The sequence below is a fragment of the Ambystoma mexicanum genome, chromosome 9 (genome assembly GCF_040938575.1).
Source record: "Ambystoma mexicanum isolate Mex_15411 chromosome 9, UKY_AmexF1_1, whole genome shotgun sequence".
In the NCBI taxonomy this organism is placed as follows: Eukaryota; Metazoa; Chordata; class Amphibia; order Caudata; family Ambystomatidae; genus Ambystoma; species Ambystoma mexicanum.
In genome coordinates, this window is record NC_090931.1 from 933,397,510 (window position 1) to 933,423,419 (window position 25,910).

The window sequence follows — 25,910 nt, forward strand, 5'->3', positions numbered from 1 at the left end:
GTCCACCAAATCAAAAGCTGCAGACAAATCTAGGAGCAAAAAGAGGGCGGGTTTGCTCGTATCTCTGAAATCGTCCATTTGATTTTTTAGGTCTAGGAGTGTAGTTTCGGTGCCGTGTCCTGGACGAAATCTCGACTGCCGGAGGCAGAGCAGGTTGTTTGCCTCAAGGAATTTTTTGATTTGAAGAAAAGCTGCCAAGTCGCAAATTTTTATGAGGAATGGGACCGTCGTGATGGGTCTATAGTTCCCTGGGACAGTTGGGTCAAGTGTTGGTTTTTGAGGAGAGGACGTCCCCATTCTTCCTTGAGACCAGTAGGGACAAGGCCTGACTGGAAGGAGGCATTAATGAATGCTGTAAGGAATGGGACAAGGGGAAGGGCACAATCTTTGATAGGTTGAGCCACGCAGGCGTCCCCTTTACAGATGGATGGTTTAATTAATTTCAGGAAGGTGATGACTTCTTGTTCGCTCATTTCCTTGAAGGCGAAGGGAGGGGAGTCACCGACAGTGCTATTTTGAAGTTTAGATATTTGGTGGCTGAGTTCCTGTTGATGGGCTAGGATTTTATTTAGAAGCATGTTAAGTTTGTCCAACATAGCAGATTGGATAGTGTTACACCAATCTTCATCTTTGTGGAGTGTTGGTGGTGGGGTGGTAGGCTTTCCAACTCCCTGAAGAGGTTCTATGTGATTTCATCGCCGCACTTTTCATCGCAGGGTTTTTTGCCACGATTTGTCTTTAGAAAAAAACATCAGATTTTTTATTTTTTTTCGAGGGGGTAACTCCCCCAAATCCCCCTTTCTTTTTTTTCTTTTTTTTACATCCCGAACACCCAAACCCATTTTTTTTTAAAATAACCCCCCCCAAAAAATTAGATGTTTTTTTTTCCCCAAAAATAAAACCCGCAACAAAAAACCCTGCAATGAAAAGTGCGGCGATGAAATGACGGTATACCCCTGAAGATGCCAAAAATGTCTTTGGTCCCTGATTTAGTATTTGCTATACTTGTGTTAAACGAAGAAGCTTTTGCTTTGATGATGGCAGTTTTATATTCTTTCGAGATGGTTTTGAAAATAAGTTTGGAAGAGGCATTCAGGTCTGCTTTCCAATGGGAGAGTGCTGTCCTTTTCTTGGCCCGTAGCTCGAGAAGTTCTTGGGAGAACCAAGCATTGGAATGCTTGGAACGCTTGGCTTTCCTTAGGGTGAGTGGGGCAATGGTGTCAACTGCTTGAGTGATGACTGATTTGAAGGTGTTGGCAAGAATTTCTGGGTCACTAGAAAAGGGGGCCTGAAGGGCTAGCACTAGAAGGTACGGTGTGAGCTTTTCCTTCATGAGCTGCCGAGAGCTTCTGGTCAGAGCCATGGGGAGGGGAGTTTGTTGCTTAACAGAGCTTTTCAAGGTATTGAGTTGGAATGGTGATGAGACCACGGGATCGGGGAGATGTCCAAGAGCCTGATGGAACAGTTGTGGTGGGCAACCCAGTCAAGGGTGCAGCCTTTACTGTGAGTAAGCTCTGTAATGGCCTGAGTGAATCCTAGGGTGGTCAGGGCTTTATTAAGGGAGGCTGATTGGGTGTCATTTGGGTGATTAAGGCCTAGATTAAGATCTCCCGGGAGGATGGATTTGGGAGGTTTTCTTCAGATTATGATATGATATGATAGGTTATTTATAACGCGCTTAATACCCAGAGGTTTCTAAGCGTGGACCAGGGGATCAAACCTGTGTTGCTCCGTGTCATCTTGCTTCTAAGGGGAGCACATTGCTGCTGAGCTATCCTATCCGACAGAGCAAGAATCAATGCTTCTTGGAAGTCTGAAAGCGGCCCTGGTGGTCGATATACAATATCGAGGGAAATGGTACAGTTAGGGGAAACATTAACTTTAAGAGGAAGATAGTTACAGTTATGGCCAAGTGCCCCTTCCATCCTTCTAATACAGATGGTCTCCTTAGGAATAAGAGCTACCCCTCAACCTTTCTGAAGAGAACGGTATTGCCTGCAAATAGTGTAGCCTGAGGGAATGGCAAGGGCAAGGGCTGGGCCAGATACATCGGTGAGCCAGGTTTCACTAATCATTAGAAGGTCAGTGTTGCAGCTCAAGATAAGATCATGAATCTCAAGTGCATGGGCGGAGAGAGAGCAGCCATTAATGAGGTCACAACTTAGAGGCTTATTGGGTAAGGCCGCCCTATTGGAGGAACTTGGAATAGAGCTGACAGTATTTGACACAGGCGGGTCATCAGTCACAGAGTTAGGCATAGACAGGTCATCAATCATGAAGTTATGCATAGGCAGGTCCTAATTCGCAGTATAGGGCACAGACATAACAACATTTTGTGGCAAATCATGAGGTGCGGCACTTGGACTCAGTGGCATAATGGGAGCACCATAATAAGATGGCATATCACAATACAAATTGGGTATTCTAGCCATGGCAGAGAGGGTACATTTGTGGGTGGCTGCAAAGAGGAAGTTAGCTCAGGAGGAGCCACTTTCTTGTAAGGTACCAGTGGGGTGGCAGCCAGGAGCAGCATTCGGCTGTCAGGATTTACATTAACAACAGAGGGTAATGGGGGTTCTGGCTTAGTGATACCTGGTGGGCATACTATGGCACGCATATTAACTGTACCAGCATTATTCGTAATGGGTAGTGTGGCGGCCGCATCAAATGTACATGGAGCTCCTGAATCAGTGCTGGCAAAGGAGAAGTGTTTCACACACCTGATGATCAACTCTTTCACCTCCGGAGGCTGAGGACGCCACATGGCGGCTAGCATGTGCGCCGTGCTTGGGACATGAGGGCATGGCGGAAATGTCGTCGTCTGTAAGGAGGTGGTAGGTGCCCACCTAGGCAAACCCATTTCCTGGGACACAAATGAGTGAGTTGAATGCAGTCCTGAGTGGTGCAGGAAGGCTGATGTTGGGCGGTGAGTGGATCTTTGCAGGTTACATTGGGTGCTTGGTAAGCAAAAGGACCGTGTGCAGAGGCGTGCATTTCTGGCATGAATGGATGGGGATTCAGACGGGCGGTATTGACAGAGGGTACGCGCTCTTAGGCGTGTAGCTCTAGTAGCAAGGAGGTTGTGAGAAGGGATGGCTGATTGGATGACAAGAGGAGGGGCGGCGGCCCGCCGATCAACCAACATTTTCTGAGGGGGGCACTTACCTTGGTGGGTTGGAGGCAGATTTCTATATGCAGCGTCCACAGTCTGCAGTCTCGAGCAGCTGAGAGCTGCGGAAAGGAACAGTGGCCTTGACTCACAGCCTTTGCCCAACAGCTTCGCCTGCCGGTGTTCTTCCTCTCCCTTTAAGGCGGGAGGGGAGGAGCAGGCAGGTGCAGGAGGCCAATGGTGACTCGGGCCCGCGGCGGTGATGCTTCTGGGCTTTTTTTGTTGTTGTTGTTTGTTGCCGTAGCAACCAGCTCACCCATTTTATCCTTTTCTATGATCGCACGGTGCACAATGGACAGCGAGGAAGCAGAGGAGCACTCCGGTGTCCCTGCATTCTTCTTTATGGCAAGAGCAGACATCCTTGAGAGGATCAGTGGCCTTGACCCACGGCCTTTCGCTGGACAGCTTTTTAGGCCTCTGTGCAGCCTTCAATTTTGTAGATCATGAGATCTTCTTCAAACATCTCACTGCCACTGTCCACCTCACCCCATAAGCCACCCTCTGGATTCAATCCTTTCTTTCCGGCCGAACTACCAGGGTCTTTGCAGGCCCCAAGTCAGCTGACCCCATTCCTGTGTCCTGCTGTGTCCACAGGGCTCATGCTTCTCCCCTATCTTCTACAATATGTACATGAAACCACTCGTTGATCAACTTGACAGCCTCAACATTCCTTATACCGACTTTGCCGATGACACACAGGTCCTCCTCAAATTCTCCAGCAATCATGACATTGACTCCATACTCAACAACCATGTCTTCAGCATCATACAAGCCTGGATGGCCACCCATCTTCTCTGCCTGAATGACAGAAAAACAGAATTCGTTATCATAGGCACCGCACATCGACCCAAACATGTCAGCCCTGCCTTTTCCTCCTTTTGCATAGATGGTAATACTATCCCTGTCTCCAAACATGTAAAAACACTAGGAGTTTACCATGACGCAGATTTAAACATCCAAAACACGTCAAAGCCATCGCCTGCTCCACTGCCTACTCCACCAAACTCATAAACCTTTCTAGGAAATGCCTCACATCCAACAATTGTCTAACCCTAGCCAGAGCCATCATAAGCGGCAAACTAGACTATTTCAATGCCATTTTAGCAGAGACCTCCACCAAAAACCTTAACAAACTCCCAACTGCTCCAGAACAACACCCCCAGAGCAGTGTGGGGATTGAAGCGATCTGACCACATCTCTCTCATCAGACAGGAGGCTCACTTGCTTCCCATTACAGCCTACATTGAGTTCAAACTTCTCATCATTACCCACTCCTGTTTACACAACACTGCCCCACCCTATCTAACAAACTATATCACCAAGAAACACAACACACACAATTTCCATTCCTCCACCACATCTGCCTTGAGCATATCCAGATGTGCCAGACAAAGAGCTGCGGGCTCCTACTTCACTACCGTCGCTCCCACACTCTGGAACGCCCTCCCTCAGCACATCCAAGACAAACCCGCTTACGTTCTCTTCCGTAAGAAGGTTTAGTTAACCATACTGTTTAACAAATACCTGTAATGTATTGCCATCTGTCCTACCTTTCCTGTTCCTGACTCTTGTCCTATGACTTAATGTAACCACCATTCTGCTATGATACCATGTAACACTATCTTGTATCACAACCATGTACTTTTCGCGCTGTGATACCTCCGGGACTGGGCACTACCGACAAGTCCAATAAATAAATAAATAAAGAAATAAATGAATAAATAAATTAAGAGTAACCTACTAAAATTCCAGGAATTGGCAGAAAAAGAAGTGCTATATATGTGTAGACCAGTGCTTGCTCATAAATATGGCGAGGCGTATAGACCAGGAAGGTTCTTGTCTCGGGCTGTTAGATTTGAAGCAAACTACGTACCATAATGGGAATCACTGGGTCATCTGGGATTCCATTGACCACTACAGACGATATTAATGCGGAATTTGGGGCATATTATATGACACTTACTTGAATAATGATAATAGCTCTCATGAGGACCTTATAGACTATTCAGACGGTATTGAGCTACCTGTATTATCTGAGGATGCAAATTTTGCTTTCGATTCACCTATAACTCCTGACGAAATAGCTACTGCTATTGCAGCTCTATCATCTGGTAAGGCCCTTGGGTCTGACGGATTGGGGATTGATCTGTATAAAGAGTATGGCCCTCATTACGACCCTGGCGGAAAGTGACTGACCGGACCGCCACAGCGTAAATAGCGTTTCCGCCATTGCACGATGGAGCAAAGTGTGGCCCATTCCGACCCATCGGGCACGAGCACCACGCCATGGCGGAAGTGCAAAGTCCGCGATGGCGCAAATGACCCCAAAACGGCCCACACCGCCGCCGTACGGCGCCCTAGGTGCAATACCGCCACCCATCATAGCGGACACCGCAGTGAGCGCCAACCGGAAAGTACGGTGACCGTAAATATACGGAAACGGAAGTAAAAACATGGGCCCGGAACGGGAAACAACACCCCGTACACCTATAAAACCACAAAATACACACAACCACTAAAAACACCACCCTGAGACACATCCCAACCCGTCATCCACCCTAGTGAAACCAAGAAAAATGGGAAAAGTAGCGAAGAAAGCGTGCGACCGCAAGCGGCAGGTCCACTTCTCCCGTGAGGAACTCACCGTGCTCACAGAGACCCTCCAGGAGAATGCTGCCGCCGTCTTCTCCACGCAAATGACCAGGACGGCACTTGCGAACAAGAAGGCCATATGGGCCCTGGTGGCACAGCGGGTAAGTGCGGTGGGGACCGCACCCCTCAACCCACAGCAATGCAGGAAGCGGTGGGACGACCTGCGGATACGCGTCCGTAGCATACTTTCTGCCAACCGCAACATTGCCACAGCCACCGGGGGAGGATCGGAATCACCCATCAAGTTGACCCCCTGGGAAGAAATCTGTGCCTCCACCATTGGAATGGAGAGCATAGAGGGAGTCGGAGGGATGGAGAAAGGAGTGCAGACATCCGAAGAATCAGGTAGGTGTCCCAAATAAAACAATGCCAAATCCACAATGTCCAATCATGTGACTCACATGTGTCCACATAGCGCAACAGCAACACATGGCCAGGAGAACGTCCACACACATTGGCCTGATAGCGCACTTTAAAACTCACAATAAATACATAAATAAGTAAAAACCCCAAAAACACCCACTACACGTGCAGCAGGCACACCCTAACTGCAGGCTGCCAAACAACTGCACCCTCACTCCACACACAAATGAAAGCACCTCCAAGGCCCCGACCCAAATCACCCTCAGGTACCACCCCAATGCATGTGATACATTGCCATTCCAATTCCCACAGACCCATTAATAACGCTCGCCCTCCTTTACTCCACCACAGGGTCCGATCCAAACGACGAGCTCCAGGACACCCCTACCAGCACACCTGCAAAGAGGGCCAAGACCGACGGCCAAAGACCCTCCACCTCAGCTGCACGCATCAAGACACGGCAGCAGCACATATCAAGTGGCAGCACACAGGAGGGAACATCAACAGGCACCCCAGCAGCCAGCATGCCCACAACAGCACCACCACAGGTCCCCCCAATGGATGCCACAGAAGGTACTGGCTCTGGTGGCAGCAGCACCATAGGTGACACCCCATTAATGGCAGCATGCTCCGACACAGAAGACGGGGATGTCGAAGTCAGATCCATCCATGACCTGTCCCAATCCCCCTGTCTGTTCCATCCCGTACACCATGAGGATACCACGCAGGGGCACCCACAAGACGACGACTGGCCATCCCCCACAAGCCCTGTGGCAGGGCAACATGAGGCGAACAGCCCCTCTGTGACACCACCGCAAATGGCCATGGCCCAGCAGAGGCAACAGTCCCTCGACCAGTTAATCGTGCAACAGCAGCAACTGGCCATGCTCCTCAAGGACCATGCCGATGGATGTGGGGGCACTAAGGCAGACATAGAAACATCAACTGAGACACTTAGGGCACAAATGGAGAGTAGCACCGAGAGCCTGAGAGTCCAAATGGAGAGTAGCACCGAGAGCCTGAGAGTCCAAATGGAGAGTAGCACCGAGAGCCTGAGAGTGCAAATGGAGAGAAGCACCGAGAGCCTGAGGGGGGAACTGCATGCGACGTCCAAAGACGTATGTGCCGAACTTGCCGCAGTGCGCCGTGTGCTCACTGAGCTCTCACAAACCCTTAGGGACATGCATGGACGTGAGCAGGCAGAGACATCATCCGTTGCAAGTTCCGTCCAGGGCAGCCCCCAACGTAGATCTGGGAGGAACCTGCGCTCCACAGGCAGGGGTGCCCCTGATACCCGCAGAGGGGGCTTGCAATAGCGACTGCCCACTGACAATGAGCATCTTTGGACACTGGTGTTCGGGGGGGAGGTAGGAGGGTGGAGGGGGTGTGTTGGGCTCACTTGGGTGGCGGGTCGATAGGGTGTTCAACATGATATCACATATGCCATAAACAATGCACGATCAAACAATGAGATGTGTGGACAATGATCTTTGTGTACTAGGCCATCATAGGCGTACAGTCCATATCGTGCATGTACCAGACACACACAGTGCCACGAGTCCCGTGTCCATGTATCAGCCACCAGGCGTGAGTGCTAGAAGCATGCATCTATGAGATGCTGACGAATTTCACGGCCCTCCTGTGCCTCGCAGACTCCTTGAGGTGCTGCCACATCCCCACCCTCATCATGACCATCTTCAGGTGCTTGCAGTTCTGCGTCAGGGGGCATGGGCACATTTCTACGTACGCACATGTTGTGTAGCATGACACATGCCATCACCATCTTTGCAACCTTCTCATGGCGGTACAGGAGTGCCCCGCCAGACCTGCTGAGGCACCGGAAACGGGTCTTCAGTAGGCCGAATGCCTGTTCAATGACTACACGGGTACGTGAGTGGGCATGGTTGTAGTCCTCCTCATGCTGGTCCCGTGGGTTCCGGACTGGTGTGAGGAGCCATCTCTTCAGTGGATATCCGGCATCACCTGTATGTGGACGATAAACAAATTATGTGTAATGCCATTGCTACGTACGCACCCCCCCCCCTTCCTGCCAGGTCATTGCCGCATCACATACCCCACATCATCATGCATGAAATGAGACTCACCGAGTAGCCAGGATCTGTTCCCTGCGTGTCGCTCCATGTAGCGTGGTATTGTAGAGTTCCTCAAGACCATAGAATCATGGGTTGATCCAGGGAATCGGGCACAACAATGTGTAATGATCCTGTTGGAGTCACACACCATTTGTACATTCAGTGAATGAAACTGTTTTCGGTTGCGGTACTGGGCCTCCATGGCATGTGGGACGACCAATTCCACATGGGTGCAGTCGATGGCACCAATGCAACCCGGTATGCCGCCAAGTGCATGGAATCCCACTTTTGTGTTGGTTATTTCCTGCTCCGAGCGTGGTAGAGAGATGTAGTCGTCTGCGTGCTGCAGGAGGGCATCGAGCACTTGCAATAGTGTCCGTGAGAACAGTGGCTGAGAAATGCCATGCAACTGTCCGACTGTGTGCTGGTAGGTGCCTGTGGCCAGGAAGTGGAGTACAGACACCACCTTCAGTAGGGGTGGGATGGCGGTTGGGCTATCTATCATGCTGACAAGGTCAGCCTGTGTCATGTCCACAATGGCGGCTATGGTGTCCCGGTCCAAACGGTAGAGGGTGTGGATCTGCTCAGCAGTGAGGTTGAACGGATGTGCTCGGAGGCGTGGGATTGCGGGCTGCCTGCGTGGTGGTAGTGGCTGTGCTGGCAGCCCTTGCTGGCCCTGCCTTGCCCTCCTCCTCCTCCTGCGTCTCCTCCGTGCGGCCGGTTGTAGTTGGTGTTCGTCTTCTTCTTGGAGTTGGAGTACTTGCAGTGCTATCAGGTCCCCCAGGGCCAACATCGCGAGTCCTGCCGGTAGCATTTCGGAGTGGGTGTGGTTGTGGGAGGAGACTGGGTGTGCAATTTATGTGTTTTCAGGCTGTATGGCCTCCACCTGTGGTGATTCATTCCACCTGTGCAAGCTGCTCTCCCCTTTGGGCGAGCACGTCCCGCACACAACGCTGCAATTCGAGGAATGGCATCTTGCTATTACAATCATGTATTAGTACCCGATGGCCGTGTAACATTGGTTGATATGTTCATTCGGCTATGGTCCCATTGTTTCACATGCATTCTTTGCAGTCGCGAACAGACTTGTGAAGGGTCAGTGGAACGTAGTACTCGAGTAACGGTGGACCCTCATGCATCACTGTACCGAGGTTCACCGACGGGCGGGGCCTCCCATTTGTGAGTGAAGGCAGTTGCCATTTTCACACACAGCCGCACTAGATGGATTAATTTGTGATTTCAAGCGGCCACAGATGCCTTTTCGACGTGATGTTGCAAATGAGGAATTCGAAGGGCGGCGCTTTCGGTCTTCAGCTAGCGGCGAGGAGATGCCCACAGGTCTGACTGCAAATATAACGTTCTATTGTTCAGTGTCCTTGGGACAGGGGCCATGGCGAGGATGCAATGATTGATATGAATAGTTTGGGATGCGCAATAGCGAAGTGGATGATGAGGCCGGACGTTCCCAAATACATGTTACTTCACAACACTGGAATTACGGGCTGGGGCACAGTGGATTTTGCAGGCTGCATAACGCACAGACTCAATGGAATTCTCACATGTTATGTGAGTATGGAAACAGGCGTTCTCATTACGGGATGAGGGAATGATGAATGGATGCATGGACAGATGATTTGATACGGTGTTTGCCATGTACAGGGCTTCTTGGAATCTGTCCGCCTCCCCTGCGCTATGTGATGCAGGGCTGCCATAGTGGGACCATCGTCTATCTGGCCTTGTTGAGCCCTCCCTGTCTCGACGCGCCTTCAGACACTTGTGTCCATGCACGTTACCAATCCCATCTGATGGATTCTGTTTTCACAGACGCATGCACAGGTACACTCGTTTGTGATGGTGTTTTCACCTCGATATGGATAGTTATGAGTCGCAAGTGGTTTTGGGGTGGTGATGATCCTTTGGAGTGGGCTAGCATGCATATGGCTGTGGATCTAGTGTGGTCATTGAAGTGAGTTGTTCGAATGTAGTTCTGATGGCCATTCTATTCTTTTTCTTTTCTTTTGGTTGACAGGTATCTCCTCCCCTTTTGCCACTGCCATCTGTATGCCACTCCTGCAGATGGGTTTTACTCCCGACACCTGCTGCTTCGTGTTAATCAGTGGAGCAGCATTATGATCTTATGGGACGATCGCCAATGGGCCACATGCCCTTACGCAGTACTAGTGGCTCGGAGCAACATTTCGGCCTTTCAGCTGGACTAGTGCCTCCCTATTGGGACGGCCCTGCGGTTCTAGGTGCTTCCATGTTGCCTTTTCGTACGAGAATGTAGCCCCTGTGTACCATGAAGGAACAGGGCGTCACACAAGAAGTAGCTGGTCATTTATTGCGGATGCAGCCCACAATGGTGAAATGTGTTTTGGAGTTCATGGCCTAATGGCTGTATGGGCTTGGTGAATTTGTTGTGCATTAAATTTCTATTCTGATTTGGGCCGTGTGGCGTTCTTCTTTGCAAGTGATGTGGCATATTCCTATTTGGGGAGCGGTGTATTGTGAGGAGATCTGCATTGGGTTCCAGCTTCGGAGTATAGTTGCGTGGTACTGTGCTGGGCGCGTTTGCCTACGAAGCCCAGTGAGGTCAGGGGTGAGGGCTGCCAATATGACTGTTTGAATGATGTCATGCTCAGGGGCGGGGGATTAGGTTTTGTGTAACAGATGCCGGTCAGCCAGGTGGATTGGTGGAATGATGTGATTATCGGAATATTGCTGGTCACAGGTGCCTGTTTTTGCGTGCGTTTCTTGGTGGGAGACTGAGGTCATGTCCATTGGTATAGCTTCTGTATTCGTGCCATCTGTGCCCTGCAGCTCCCATTGGCCCCTCTTGTGATTCTTTTGTTCGTTGGCATGCATGGGTGACTTGTACATTTCACTGGTTGCATTGTGACTTCGTTGCACCTACGGGGAGTTGTACTATGTGGCCAGGGAGCGGTGTACAGGCACTCAGTGGGGCCGTTTATGGTTGATTCGCGATGCCGTACTTCTCACCATGGCGGAATGGTACTTTCCGCCGTGCCTGATGGCGTTAAGTACATGTCCGCTAGGGTCGGAATTCGCGTACCCTTGCGCCATGGTGCTAATTACGGTTTGGCATGGCGCGCGCGCGCGTACTTGGTGCAGTTAGCGTTGGCGTTCACTACGGTGTCGCTAATGGCATCGTACTTTACGGTGACGGGTCATAATCGCACCGAGCGCTATTCGATGGCGGTATTGCATTTCCGCCATCGTTTTTCGATTTCCGCCAGGGTCGTAATGAGGGCCTATAAATCTTTATTGGCTCCTCATTTACTGTAAGTATAGGAGAAGTCCCCTTTTTCTGGTGGCCTTCGAGCTTCCATGCAAGAAGCAATAATTACGGTTCTATTGAAGCCTGGTAGACCGCTGAATGAGGTTACTTCATATCAGCCTTTATTTCTAATTACTGCAGACACAAAGATTTTCACGAACATTTTTGGGGTCCAGACTCCTTCTGTACATGACTAGGCTGGTGCATCCGGATCAGCCTGGATGTATCCCTTTAAGCTCTACAGCGCTCAATATCAGGAGGCTATTTTGTATAATTTCTCAAATTATTCCACATGCTAGAGCGGTGGCAGCATTCTTAGATGCCGAAAAGGCCTGTGACTCCATATCACAGAGGTTTTTGGTGAGAGTCCTGCGACACTATGCGTTTGGGCCTTGCTTTCTTAGTTGTGTAAAACCTTTCTATTCTCGGCCCACAGTTAGGGTGTGGACAAACTCTAGGCTGTCATCTAGTATAAATATGGGGCAGGGACGCGCCAAGGGTGTCCACAGTCTCTTCTACTTTTCACACTTACAATAGAGCCATTGGCTGCGATTATTAGGGCTAAACACGGACACATGGGCATTTGCATTACCAGACCGCCACAAATCATATCACTGTACGCCGACAATACTTTTCTATATATTCATGACCTCTAGATGAATCTTGGACCCGTAATGGAGGAAGTCTCTCAATTTACTATACACTACCGGTACAGTATTAATAAGAGAAAACCTGAGTTGTTCCCTCTTACTGATGCCATACTTCCTTTCTCTGACTTGTACAGATTTTGCTGGGTTAGTTCCTGGTTCAAATATCTGGGCAGTAATGTTTCTAGACAGCAGATGTCTTTATATGCGGACAATTATGCTGAGTATATACCACATTTACTTGCTAAACTTAGAAGTTGGGCTAAGCTGATAATATCTTTATATGGAGGACTTTCTCTACTAAAGATGCTCATCCTTCCTAAATTGTTATATTTCTTCTGTAAAATTTCCTTCTGGCCAGGTAGGGCCTTTTTTACATCGGTTCGTTCACTGATGGTTAGAATTCTCTGGGGACCTGGTGTGGCTAGAATGAGTTGGGAGAAGCTCACTGAACCATATGAGCGGGGCGGGTTGGCGGTGTGGGATGTGGGGCTATATTATCTAGTTGCCCAAGCGCGTTACACAGGATTTTGTTACTCCCCAGATTTTGCAGTGGTGCATTTGCTGTTTGAAAAATATGGGGCGGCCCATACTAACCTTAAAGCGGTTATCTTCTGTGATAAGTACATTGATTCCTGCACCTTTGACCCTGTCTGTACCACTGTTAGCGCATGGTCTAGGCTGTTTCATAGATTGAGACTCACTGTGTTATACCACAAATGCATCCCACTCTGAAAATTCCCAGGTTTATCACCCTCTTTTGATGCAGACTTGCAAATATCCTGGGACGACAACACTGATTTGACCCTTGGTTATCTATTCCCAGAAGGGATATTTGTGTCCTTAGACGATTTTGTTAATAAACTTGGAAGCAGCTCTATTATGATACTGCAATACTATAGTATGAGAGTCTCAATTGAAATGGTGGTGCCCAATGTTTCTGCATGAATGAGGGACCCACCCACTTATAAATGCAATCGTAAAATGTGGTGAGCCCAGATGTCTAGTGTCTAAATTATATGGATTGGTGTTGAGTGCTACATCATCACCGATTGACATGAGACTAAAATGGCAGTGTGACCTGGGGTTTCAATTCTCAGATGTTCAATGGCAGAAATGTTGTTCACTTACAAAAGAGGTGTTAATATGTGCTCGATATAGACTGATCCAATTTAAACTACTGAATCAATTGCACTATATCCCGGCAAAAACTGCCAATTTTACATTGGGCGCCTCAGACGATTGTATGAAATGTGGATGGTCTCCGGCGAATACAATTCACATGCCTTTTGATTGCCCTATAGTTGTCAGTTTCTGGAAAGGGTTGGCAGAAAATGTGCATAAGACATTACACCAGTATTAGTGCCTGTCAAGTACCTCCTGGGAGACAAAGGCAAGGTGTTGGTGATCACTCGACGGTTCTTCCACATAGCTTGTAGAGTATCCAAAAAATGCATACTTGGTTATTGGAAGTCAAAAAGTGCCCCAACTCACACTGAATGGTTTCACAATCTCATGTTTTATCTCAGAGAGAGTGGAAATGTACATTGCTACAGTATCTTCGATTCGATGTGTAGGTCTGAAAACACCTGGACTGGAGTGTTGGACACCTTCACATGCCTACCTTGCAGTATCACCATTAATCTGTGCAAATGAGTATTTTATGTTTTAGAACTCTGTTTTTGTTATTTTATAACAATGCATAGTTAATGCAATGATCCTATGACGGTATATGATTTTGTTCATATGAATTCCAGTCCACTGGTCATGTGCATGTGCTTACTGTCTGCCCTGTTTGTTTTTTCTTTAAATAAAGTTTATAACAAGGAAAACCTATCAGCTGAAGTGAGCTTCCTGGATATTAAGGTGTATGCTGTTGACCATAGGTGGGTATGAGGAGTCTATGATTTCTAATATGAGCAAAACCAATCTTTTAATATTCATAATTCTGGATCATGTCAACAAACTCTCTGCTTCTGAAAAAACCGAGATGGGGTGGTAACCTCTGGATATTTGGTGTTCGGAAAATTGTAACAGAAAAAAGGGCCTGGATTTCCTGAAGAGGTAGCTGCCCCTTCTGCTGGGACCTGCCCTTCAATTCAATTCAATTTGGGTTGAGAGGGGTCACAGAGCTGGGGTACTGAAAAACAATAAACTAAGCCCCTTTATCTTGAAATGTATCAGGCACACAGTGCACTGCAATTTTTATAGATAGCAAGAGGGAAGAGGGATATCCACTGGGATCCCCAGAATTATAGGGTTTCAGTCTTTGAGGACTTCAACAAGGATGTGATTGATGAGAGAATCAGCTTTAACGGGGTTAAAAAGCTGGCACAAGAAAAAAAATTGCCATGATATAATGAAGATAAGTCGGGGGAGGGCCCTCAGTAAATGCTTTGAAGGAACCAGACCATTACGTTGCTTAAGTAAATTCCTGTAAGTGAACACAACTACATATGCATTATATTATTCATGGTATCTACATATGTATAGGGCCCGGTTGAGTCAGTTGGAATATTCTCTCTGATCAAAGATAATCCCCATTTTACTGTTGAATGTTTAGTGTTTTAATGTTTTTTTATTTACTGTGTTATGTTGTGGGTATAGGACTTGCCCAATTATTTGAGTCCCAAGTGGGGATTATTTATAAAGAGAGGTGCCGAGTGTGCTGAGCCTCAGGACCTCACTCAAGGGATGAGAGGGTGCGGGTACTTCAGTATCAGCACTAGATTAATGATGGAGAAATATGCTGATTTTCAAGTCCCTGCAAGGGTCTCGCGAAACTGGTAAGCTTGGAAGTAAACCGACTTATTATATTTAGTGCAGCTCCATTCCTTCAGACCTGATAATTGGACATTACCACCAGGTTAGAGGTGGGTAATACTAGTCAGTCAACCCCCATCCCAGACCAGCTAAAAAGGAAGAGTGCATTTGGCCACCTATGATAGAGCATGCATGCTGCTCCCACCCAGTCAATCTGAAATGTGAGTAAATGTTCAGTAAGACAACTTGCAATAACCACTGGGAACAGGATAACCACCAAAAGCAAGCTCCTGATAAAATAAAACTAAGAGACTTGGTTGCTAATTATGCCCGCAAGAGGATCTCTATTTCCATCTTGGCTCATAAACATGGCCATCCACCAGCTTCAAACACTCCCTATCCATCACCTTATGGGCAAACCGATATGACCCAGCTATATGAGTGGTGTGCCGTGAACCCAATTCTCTAGTGTGTTATAGTCACACTCAGTGAGCTAGAGCACTAGAGCAGAGGGCGTTATTTGTCATCTGGAGCTGCCAGCCCCACCTCACATTCCAGGAATCGGAGTGAACACCGTATACACTGGTGGATGAAGAGCACAAATCAACTGACCGTAATTATTTGCTGCACAGTTTCCATCCTCCTTCCACCATTAAAGGTTTACCATATAGCCAATTCCTGAGAGTTAAACGCATTGTGAACACAGAAATAGAATGTGAACAAGAACTGAACAGAAAGATGACCAAGTGTCAGGGAAGAGGATATTCAGAAACAGAACTCATAGAAACTAAGATCAAAGTTGCTAGTCAGGATCAGTCAACCCTTTTGACTTCTAAGACTACAAGTGCAATTTCTGAAGGTCCATTGATGTTTGTCAGCAAATACAGCATACAATACACTAAAATCAAAAGATCTATATTAAAGCACTGGCCATTACTAAGTTGCGATAGCAAACTTCAGGATCTCTTCATAGAGAAACCCATTTTTGCCTTACAAAGAAGTAACACTCTAAGGGATCTCTTGGTTAAAACACACAGAATGAGAGGAAAGAAACAGAAAAGAAGACACAGTTGTCCACCCATGAACAGGATATAAAATCAGATTGCATGAGTATGCAACATGTAATACACATAACGTTCTCTACTCAATCAAATTCGTTGGAATGAACATAAGTCCAATATCAGGGCTAATAACCAACAGTCACTCAACGCCAGACATTTTCAGCATCACAAGCATGAACTAGCACAGATCAGTTCCAAATCCTTCAGGTAGTGAATGTCAGCAACATAAGAATGAATACTACTAAGAAACCTGAACAACAAGAGGCGTTTTGAATTGATAAATTAGACACAATCACTCCTAATGGCTTAAATGAAGAGTTGGACCTCCACTGTTTTTGTAAACATGTTACGCTCACCTGGTATCCACGGGGATGCCTGTATGCCCTGGTTGCCGGATTCCCCCCCAGATGTACTCAATTCGAGGTGATGTCTTCTATGGCAGGTGGGCCTGAAAACACAGGAGGACTGGACTTAGGCACAGATTTCGTTTCCTCCCACCAGCCCCTTGGACTTGACGTGATGGCCCCCTCCTCACCTTGTTATGATGTCTGGCATGCTCTCCGTCCTGCTTTCTGCGCAGGGGCGCGTAGTTCCTGCGGGTTGAAGCGACCGAGTTAACTTCACTGGTGCCAACCCATTCAAGTGTCTTTAAAGAGGTAAGCTTGATTATTGCAGTCTCTGAGGGCCTTTGCTTTTCTTTCGGGCTATTAATGTCTTTCCCTGATTGTTTCCCCCTTAGGTATGCAGAGGTTCGCTGGGTGTGCTGCTTGGGTTCGGCTCCTGCCAGGATTTATGGACGCGAAGCGTATGAAGAAAGGTAGGTTCAGTGCGGAGCGCTAATGTCTTTTTGGGCTAACCTGTATTCTTTATTCCTTTTCAGGTTACAATGGGCTTTCTGGGCGTGCAGTGATTTCCGGAGCGGAACCGGCAAAGATATGCCCTGTCAGGTGAGGAGATTTCAGTTGCAGCTGTGATTGCTGTGAGTAACCTGTTTAACGTTGTCCCTTTTTCTCTCCTCTCCAGGTGCTTTGTTCTGGTGCGAGCGCGATGTCCTGAAGATGCTGCTAACGGGATGGAAGACCGTGAGCAGCTGGGAGCGAAGGATGGAAGACTGCAGGTAAACTGGAACTGCTAATGATGTTCTTTTGTCTCCTCTGCAGGTCCGCGATTCCAGGAACGCCGGGTGCTGGTCTCTGAACACGGTGAGCATTACGCTGCTGGCTGCAGAATAATGGAAAGCACGTTCTTTAGCTTGGGTGTGGTTTATATAGCCTACCCTGTAAAGTAGTCCAGGTAAAGTAGTCCAGGCTACCACACCCCAAAACACTGCACTGCACAGTCTGCACAGTCTGGTTCTTAGGGACTAGACTGTGTGGGTGTCTCCATGTTGGCTGCAGGCCTCCACACATAAAGTAGTCCCTTCAAGTCCCATTCCAAATATGAGCCTAGCGCCAAAGGCGCCAGGACTGACTCCAGGAGAGTCCCCGGTGAAAATGCAAGGCCCTTGGGGCCTTAAATGAACCCCGAGCCCTAACCCTACCTGGCATGTGACCATGCCAGTGGGGTTCTGGGTCACGGGTCGTGACAAACATGGTATCTGTATACATGTCTTAATCTATGAGAATTATCAGTACCATGTGTTACTCATACTGTCAGGTGAGGACAAAGGCAGTGAATTTGGCAAGGGAAATGTGCACAAGATCCCACAGTGAATAGCTTTGAGTCAAACAACATGCACACAGGAACCAAGACACATGTATACAAAAACCCAGGAGTGCAAATAGAGTGTGACAACAATACAAATAAATGAAAAGAGATGGGGTAAGCACTTAGAAGCTCCTTATAATTACAAGGAAAGTCGGCAAGCTCCTTACCCACAATTGCTGTTACAGGTACTGACAGCGCTAAGCCCACGTACAGGGCAAGCAACGACAGGATTTGTGAGCTAACACTCTGGATGGTATTGAATAAGGTAACTTAAAAACAGTACTCACGAAGACAAGAAATACCACTTGAATGTCAGTGAAGCCCACGAACCCTGTTGATCAAACAGGGACCCAGAACGGCTATAACAGCAATGGGAGGATAACTAAATGCATAAGACTCAAGACAAGGGGCAAGTATGAATAGTGATTACAGAACAGCGAGGAAAACATAAGCATTCACACAGGAGCTAGCTACAACAGCACACCACACCTAATAATCAATGGGGAATAAATGCAGAAGTGCAAGAAAAAACCTGGAATGGATTCCAAGAGAAAGTAAAGGAACAGGAGCAGAGAAAACGAAATTACAAAGGCAAACCTTCCCCACCCAGCCAAGAAAAAAGGCATGAAGCAAAATCTATAAAGAGGAAAGACTAAAGCATCAAGGTTTACAGCAGCAAAGGACAAAGTCAAAGAAATATAGAACACAGGCAAACTGGGCTGCACCTAAAGGGAAAGCACTGAGAAATGCTGCCTGCAAACAGAGGAAGACAGAAAGGGAATATAGGAAGCAGAAATCAATTAAGTACATAATGTCAAAATCCAGGGATAAGGATCAAGAAATAGAAACATGGAACAAGGCACAAAGCTAAGAACCAGGAACAAGGGACAAAGGTCCAGTCAAAAACAGGAACACTGCATCAATGACCAGCGCTAGACTGAAGCAAACTGAGGCTTTTAAAGCTGCTTAACGAGCACACGCCTCAGGTGTGCAGCTTGCTGCACCTGCAGCCACAGGTGTTGCTTATCCTCCACCCAACCTTGTCCTGCAAGGGTGGAGATTAAGCAGTGGGACAAGCATTCTGGGAAGCATAGTCATTTGATTAAAGCAGCATGCTGGCTGCTAAAAACCTGGAATGGATCCGGAACGGAAGTAATTGGAAAATAAGGATTTTGCCCTCCCAATTCATCACAGCACTGTAGCATAAGGTTCAGAAGGAAAGTCCATTAGGGAATAAACCCCAAATCATGCCCCCAAGTGGTGGGAACGGGAGCGAAAGGAGCAAATCGTGACACATACTTACTTCATCTGACTAAATGATCAGATGCAATATTTGAACTTTTCTAACACATCATCTAAGGCATGCACCTATATCATTAAGATATATCTTCAATTTTGGGATGTTTTCATGTGTGACCTACTTGACACTATGAATGTGAGCTATGTTATAGCAGCAAGATGATAAGTGTAGAACATTATCCTTCAGCGTATATCCACTGCTCTAGTTATATGGTTTACTCAACATAAAATGTGTAGCTATGTCAGAGTAGTAAGACAACAAATGTAGACATTTCTTTCCTCCTGTTGAGAGTGTCACTTTAGTTTTATGATATGACAGGTTGCCCTAGAACACACACTAATGTATAATAAATACTATGTTCCACGTGGATGAGATTGCGTAGTGTATGCAATTAAGTTGTCCACAGTGTTGTAGGGAGGCATGTGTTATGATCTTTAAAAGTGATGAAAATAATGCATATTCTTGTGTTATGATTTATCTTGCTCAGCATTAGAAGGATTTACTGATAATGTAATTCAAAACGTAGTGGCCCCCACTGGCCATGAGGCACCTTCTAACCTCACTATCTGTCAGGCTGGACCTCCTCCTCCCCTGACTCCTCCTCACCTGTCTCTTCTTGAATCTCCTCCACGCTGACTGTACTCTTCTTCTTCATCTTAATCCTTGCCCCTTTACCAGGTTTCTTCTCTTTTTTTTGTCGTAGGTAGGGTCGTGCTCCCTCGGCAGCCTCCCTGGTCTGAATATGCTACAGATCCGGAGGTGACCCGAGGAGCACGCCCTAAAACGGGGAAAAAGCCGATTGGCAGAAAAAACCCTGGTCGGAATCCGGTCCGTATTCAAGGAGATGGAAATAACTAACAAGAAGTCTTGCTGCTTGTAGAGGATCTGGTCAGCCAACCTTACGGATACAGAACTCCGATGATGTAGGAGGAAACAGGTAACTGAATACACTCGTTCAGATTGAGGTAAACAGGTGGGTAGTGAGACCGAAGAGTAAGTGCGGTCACACAGTCTTCCGGGAAGAACTCCTGACTGACGGAACATAGAAGAGGCGTTCCGAACAGGAAAACAAAGCTGCACAGAAAAGGAAACGGAGCTGATAGAACCAGACAGGTAAATAGAGAAAGAGAGATAAACAACCCGCGAAAGCGGATACTTATTGCTGAGGCTAAGAGAAGTCGCTGAGAGAGACACACACACTGAATACGCATAGTGATTGGAAGTACGCGTCGTGACTGCAAGCACAGTTAGATAGAACCCGGTCACCTTACCTGCAAGCTTAGAGACACTGCGAGTGTCAGTATAAAGAAAGGTCTGGCAAGACTTGAACAAAAGGGAAAAACGGGAAAGAGGAGTTAGGCTAGTCGCTATGAGAGACTGGCAGCGCACGTAACACAGAATGATACAACGCGCAGTGCGCTGGTCTGATTTGCCAGTTATAGGTTCCGTCGGCCATATTTAAATAAGCTAGACTGTTAAAGTTGGGAAATCGGAAGCCATGTTAGTAGTACTTCCAACGGTGAATCAATTTCCAGGGCTGGTGCATGACACTATCACATGTACACGTGTTATACTCTCGGTCATCTGCAGAAGTGTTCCGTATTCTTCAATATGTGCTCTTTTCATAACTACTCCTTTCTAAAAGAGCCAATAGCCATTTTAAGTGTTGCATTTACTAGCATGCATTTAGGCCTGACGGCTACATATTGACCTACCACCAATATACTTTCTGAGTTTTCTTTCACCTTTGCGTTTCAGTATAGAGTACTTTTCACCAAAGAACCACAACTCCCATCAGGCCTGTAGCGTCCGCATGCATCTGTTACAGGACTGCAGAAACAAAGGTGGCCACGTCAACGCGTGCAGTGCATGATGACGTGGTAATACACTATGTAGGTCTTGCGTGTCTGTTGCCATAGTAACCATTGTGTTTCATGTCTGAGCAGACGCGTGGGTCCTATGTATATGCATCCAGGGTCTGGGGCCATCCGCACCTTGCATCTCCTTTAGAATACATATGATTCTGCAGCACAGGCACGCACACACTGAACCTCTAGATATTCTGATTCGATTCAGGCACGGTTTATCCAGAATACTAAAAAGAGCTCCTTTAGTGACTCGAGACCCTATTCATTTGCAAGACTGGCCTCTCGTGATCCATCTACTGGACAGCTTGTAGAGCGGCAACGAATGACCACATTTTTTCTCAATTGCTTGAGGTAAGTACCTCACCTGTGGATATGAGCGGGTAGCTATAAGCGTAAACAAGTATTTATATCCCGAGACCTTAGAGTTTGAGACGTCTGAGACGTCTCATATACACCACTTTGTTTTTAGGGTTATGGTCTACTACGTGCCGCACAAGTGAAATACTGTTTGTTCGCTTCACAAATACACACTTGTTTCCCTCCTCTTGCCTTCCAGCCCATTAAGTAAGAGTGCAAGTTGATATACCAAATATTAGGCATAAACAGATAATACTACGGGTTTAAGACTATTCCTCTTACCCTTAAACTTAGTGGGGTGTTGTGCATTATTGTGTTACAGAGCATTTGGAGAGACATCAAGAAAGGATACTATTTAGAGTATCTTTAACCAATGTATCGAAAATTATCAAAATGTCATCAACACTTCTGTACTTCCCAGAAAAAAGGTATGAGCATTAGTTTTGAGCATGATGTTTTCCAAAAATCTGATATTTAAATTAATTTGTGAGTCTTTGATATATGTTTATGAGGCTGCAAATGTACAAGATGGTATTGTATTGTATAATTGTTGAACCCGCCCCGAAGAAGGACTTTGTTGTCGCAAATGCAAAACAATGAAAATTGAAGAGAAGATTACTACCTTAAGAATCATAAGAACCCTGTGCATCTTTGTTCTTGCAGACTTAATGTTTATGTACTAAAGAAATGTATTAACTAGCAGTCGTTTTTACTACATCTATTGGCGTCTCCAGGTCTAGTGACTGTTTCACTAGACACTCTCTCTTTTGAGCACAAATCCTAACTCACCCATCAAAAAAGCAATCACATAAACGGTAAGCAGCTACAGTCTGCTTCGGCATATTCATTATGACACTGACGCCTTAAAACATTTTAGATACAATTACAACAAAGCTCATATAATGCCTGGTGTGAGGCCTTCTGACTCCTTCATCATGCCTTGCAGGTGCCCTTTAAAACGTATACACAGCTCAGGTTTCTGTATGTGCCCAGTTGTCCCCTCAGCCCTGCTCTGATGTGGGTGGCTGGAAGGGGGATCCTCAGTTATCAGGCTGTGTATTGGCTCTCACACTAAAAAAAATCCCTTCCTGGTTCTGGTAAATCCCCTGCTGTTCTGTATTGAGTCACAATTCATTGACCGGGAATACCCAACTTGAAGGTGTCTAAAAACAGCCTACTCGATTGACTCATAACACCATATCAACAAAGGTTGATTTGGCTATACATGGGGCATGTAGCAGCAGCCGTCTAGTTGCATTGAGTGCAGCCTTTCATAGGAACGTCAGCATGTTCGTTTTCACGTTTAATCACATGATCGTTAAGTAATTTGTAATATTACTCGGCGTGCGCGAGGTTTGTCTTCAGGAGTTCTTCCATCTGTGGCTCCAGTGGTGTGGACATGATGTTCATGAGTCAGGTCAGTCATTTCCCATTTACGATGGTGACTCTCCATGCACGTCCATGGTTTAGAGATGCGCCGCGTGTTTGAATCCTATGTCATTGGTCTGCATTTGTTTTTACACTTGTTTCAGGCAGCAATATTAATCCCGGTCTTTGTGGATGCCAGCTGGGTTATTTTTGACACATACGTTTAACTTATACCCATGAGTGGCAATCGAGATAATTGGATAAACATTGGGCCTCATTACGACTCAGGCGGTAAGGGGTTTACGGCGGCGTAACCAGCGCCGACCCTTACCGCCTGATTCCGAGGTCCCTTAGCGAGGTCCCTTAGCGCTAAGGGACCTTGATGTTAATTACGCCACCGTAATTTACGGTGGCGTAATTAACGCCTTCCCCACTCCCATTATGCCCTATGGGGCAAAAATGGGAATGGGGAAGGGTAAATGGGGATTGGGGACTTACCGCCCCGCCAACCTCGGAATGGGGCGGTAAGTCCGCCAACCACCATGGCGTAAACGTAGTTTACGCCATGGTGGTAAAGGTACGACCCAGGCGGTAATTTACCGCCTGGGTCGTTATGAGGCCCATTGCATCTTATTGCATGCAGGTTCTGGCGTCACAAATTGGGTGATTTTTTGCAACCTGCTGATGCTGCACTATATTGGTTGAAAGCACTAAGTAGCCCTATGATTTGGTAATTGAGGGCAGTGTATTGGTTTTAATAACCTGCATGGAATTCATTAGATGACAGTGTTACACACATATTGGTGTTACTTACTGGTTATGCACAGGGTAGCTTTGAATAGCATGTTGTGTGGCACCATTATGTGGTGATCAACAGTCTATGGCACTGTGGTTACTTTTGATATGATGTGCTTTGTTGATCCTTGGGAGTAGTCTCCCTAGATTAAGGGTGTTCTATGCTCCTTTTTCATTATAGATATATTGTGCATTGGGAGTCGAGACTGAAAGCGATCCCCTCAAATGATACACATTTATTGGTGTTGCGTCATTTGCATGGCGCTGTACCTGGTATTGTACGTTTTGACCATACCTAAATGGTTGCACGTACAAAAGGTCTTAAAAAATGCTACCACCAAAGGTTCGAACACCAAAAGTTTGAACCTTTGATGTTAGCATTGCAAGTAAGTAAAAAAACAAACAAACACCCCGCTCACTATACTCTGTGGTATAGTGAGCGGGGTGTTGCAGGGGACACCCCCGCAGCCCACCTGCAAAAAAAAAAGAAAAGGACCCTGCGGCGCCGGTTCCCGATCACGGAAGTGAAAGGGAACTGGCGCCGCAGGGATTCAGCGTGAAGAAAAAGGTAAATGCGGTTTGTTTATGTTGGGGAGGTGGGGGGATGTGTTGAGGGTGTGGGTGCGGGGTGTGTCTTGGGTTTTTTGTGGATGTGCGTGGGGGTGTGGGTATGTACATGTGTTCGCATGAGAAAGGTGCAAATTTTTGGTGTTTGGTGGTTCGCACCTTTCTCATGTGAACTTTCCAGGCGCAGGTAAATCAGCCACGGTCGGATCACCAAGATCCATGTCCCTTCCTGACTGACAATAAATGCAGGTAGGACATTTAGAATGGAGGTGTCCATTGATATACACATTTAAGATGAGTTTGTGAAATTGTTGACATGACTTAGGGGTGTATTGATTTCATTTGGTTTTGTCTTTGTAGTTGGGTGAATGAAGAGATGTTTTCGATAGTGTCCATGAACTAGATAAAGATATTTGTTCCAATGGTATGAGGATTACAGACAAGTGATTCCATCTTAAGGAGGAATTTGTACACTTCATTACCCCTGCAGAATGTCAGGCAGTAAAGCAGTGTAAGACAGAAACATGTTGGGTTATTGGCAGAGATATTATTTGTGGAAAAAACCCTCAACCCCAGTGCATGGACTACTCCCAGGGGTCTATTGTCAATACCAGCCCCTGCCAGCATAACCAAAAGAAAATTACGTGGATATGTGAGAGTCCCTGGATAACATTTCCATGTGTCCTCTCCAGAGCCCTCAAACTAGAGGACTTCGGCGAAGAACAAACTTATCCACCTTGTATAGGGGAAGGGTATATGAGAAATCAAAAAGGTGTCTTGCCTGCTAGTTCTGGGGGGCTTATCATCCGGGTGGCCAGGACACAGCCATCGCTTTTGGATCCAGTTCCTGATGGATCAGTGTAGGAGGATCACCTGGGTGAGGGGTCTTCAGGGAGTGGGGGTGAGACAGCTGATGGTGAGACGCGGTATTCCCCCCTTTTTTGTACATCCAATCCCTCCTATTTTGTCGGATCCGATGTCCCAATCCGCCCCCTTTCTGCACAAACACTAGGCCAAGGAAGAGGGCTACTGAGACTAAGTCTTATACATCGTACCGGACATGTCCCACTAATCGCGTCAGGCAAAGTCAGACACTAGACTTCAAGTGCATACACCTGATTCCAATTAGCTCTCCTCAAATGTATAAAAGGCGGAAGCTAGAGACAAACTCTGAGTAATGTGAAACACGAGTATGAACAGAACTTCCGGGGCGAAGGCTAACCTACTGCAGCAGAGCAACAGACCAAGGGGTGAGAGCAGCGGGACGAAAACCCTAAGAGTTCCAGACAGGAGGTAATTGCCTCCACAAAGCCACAAAAGACATGTGGAGAAGGCCAGATCCCAATGTTGAAGACTGCATTGTGATTCAAGGACGGCAGCGACCCTCCCGGGTGAACAACAGAGTTGGGGTGGACGAGGCCATGCCTGTGGTACTAACCTTGACTCGTGAATTGGAAATCAGAAAAGCAAGAGAGAATCGCGCACAGCCGGTGAGTTGGCAAGCGACCTGAGAGACTGGTGTGTGCTAAGAAAGATTGAGGTTTGCTGCAAAATATCGCAAGTGAAGGCTGCACATATGTGGATGAGGGTATAGCGTCCTTTAATCAATACCCATTTTTACGTACAGATGTTTTGCTGCTGAATTTTTGGCAAAAAATCTTTTTGTATTTTTTGGGGGTGGGCAAGAGCATATAAAGGGTTGGCTTGGTAAATAAATAAATAGGTAAATGATGGGGGTTGGGGGGAAACCTCCCCAAAAATAACTGAAAATAAATTTCTAAATGTTTTTTGGGGCAAAGATTCTGTGGCAAAACACCCATCGTAAAAATGGGTGTTGATGACATGACATAGAACCGTGGATGAGACGCGAGGAAAGGCAGACCTGCAAATGAACTTTAAAGC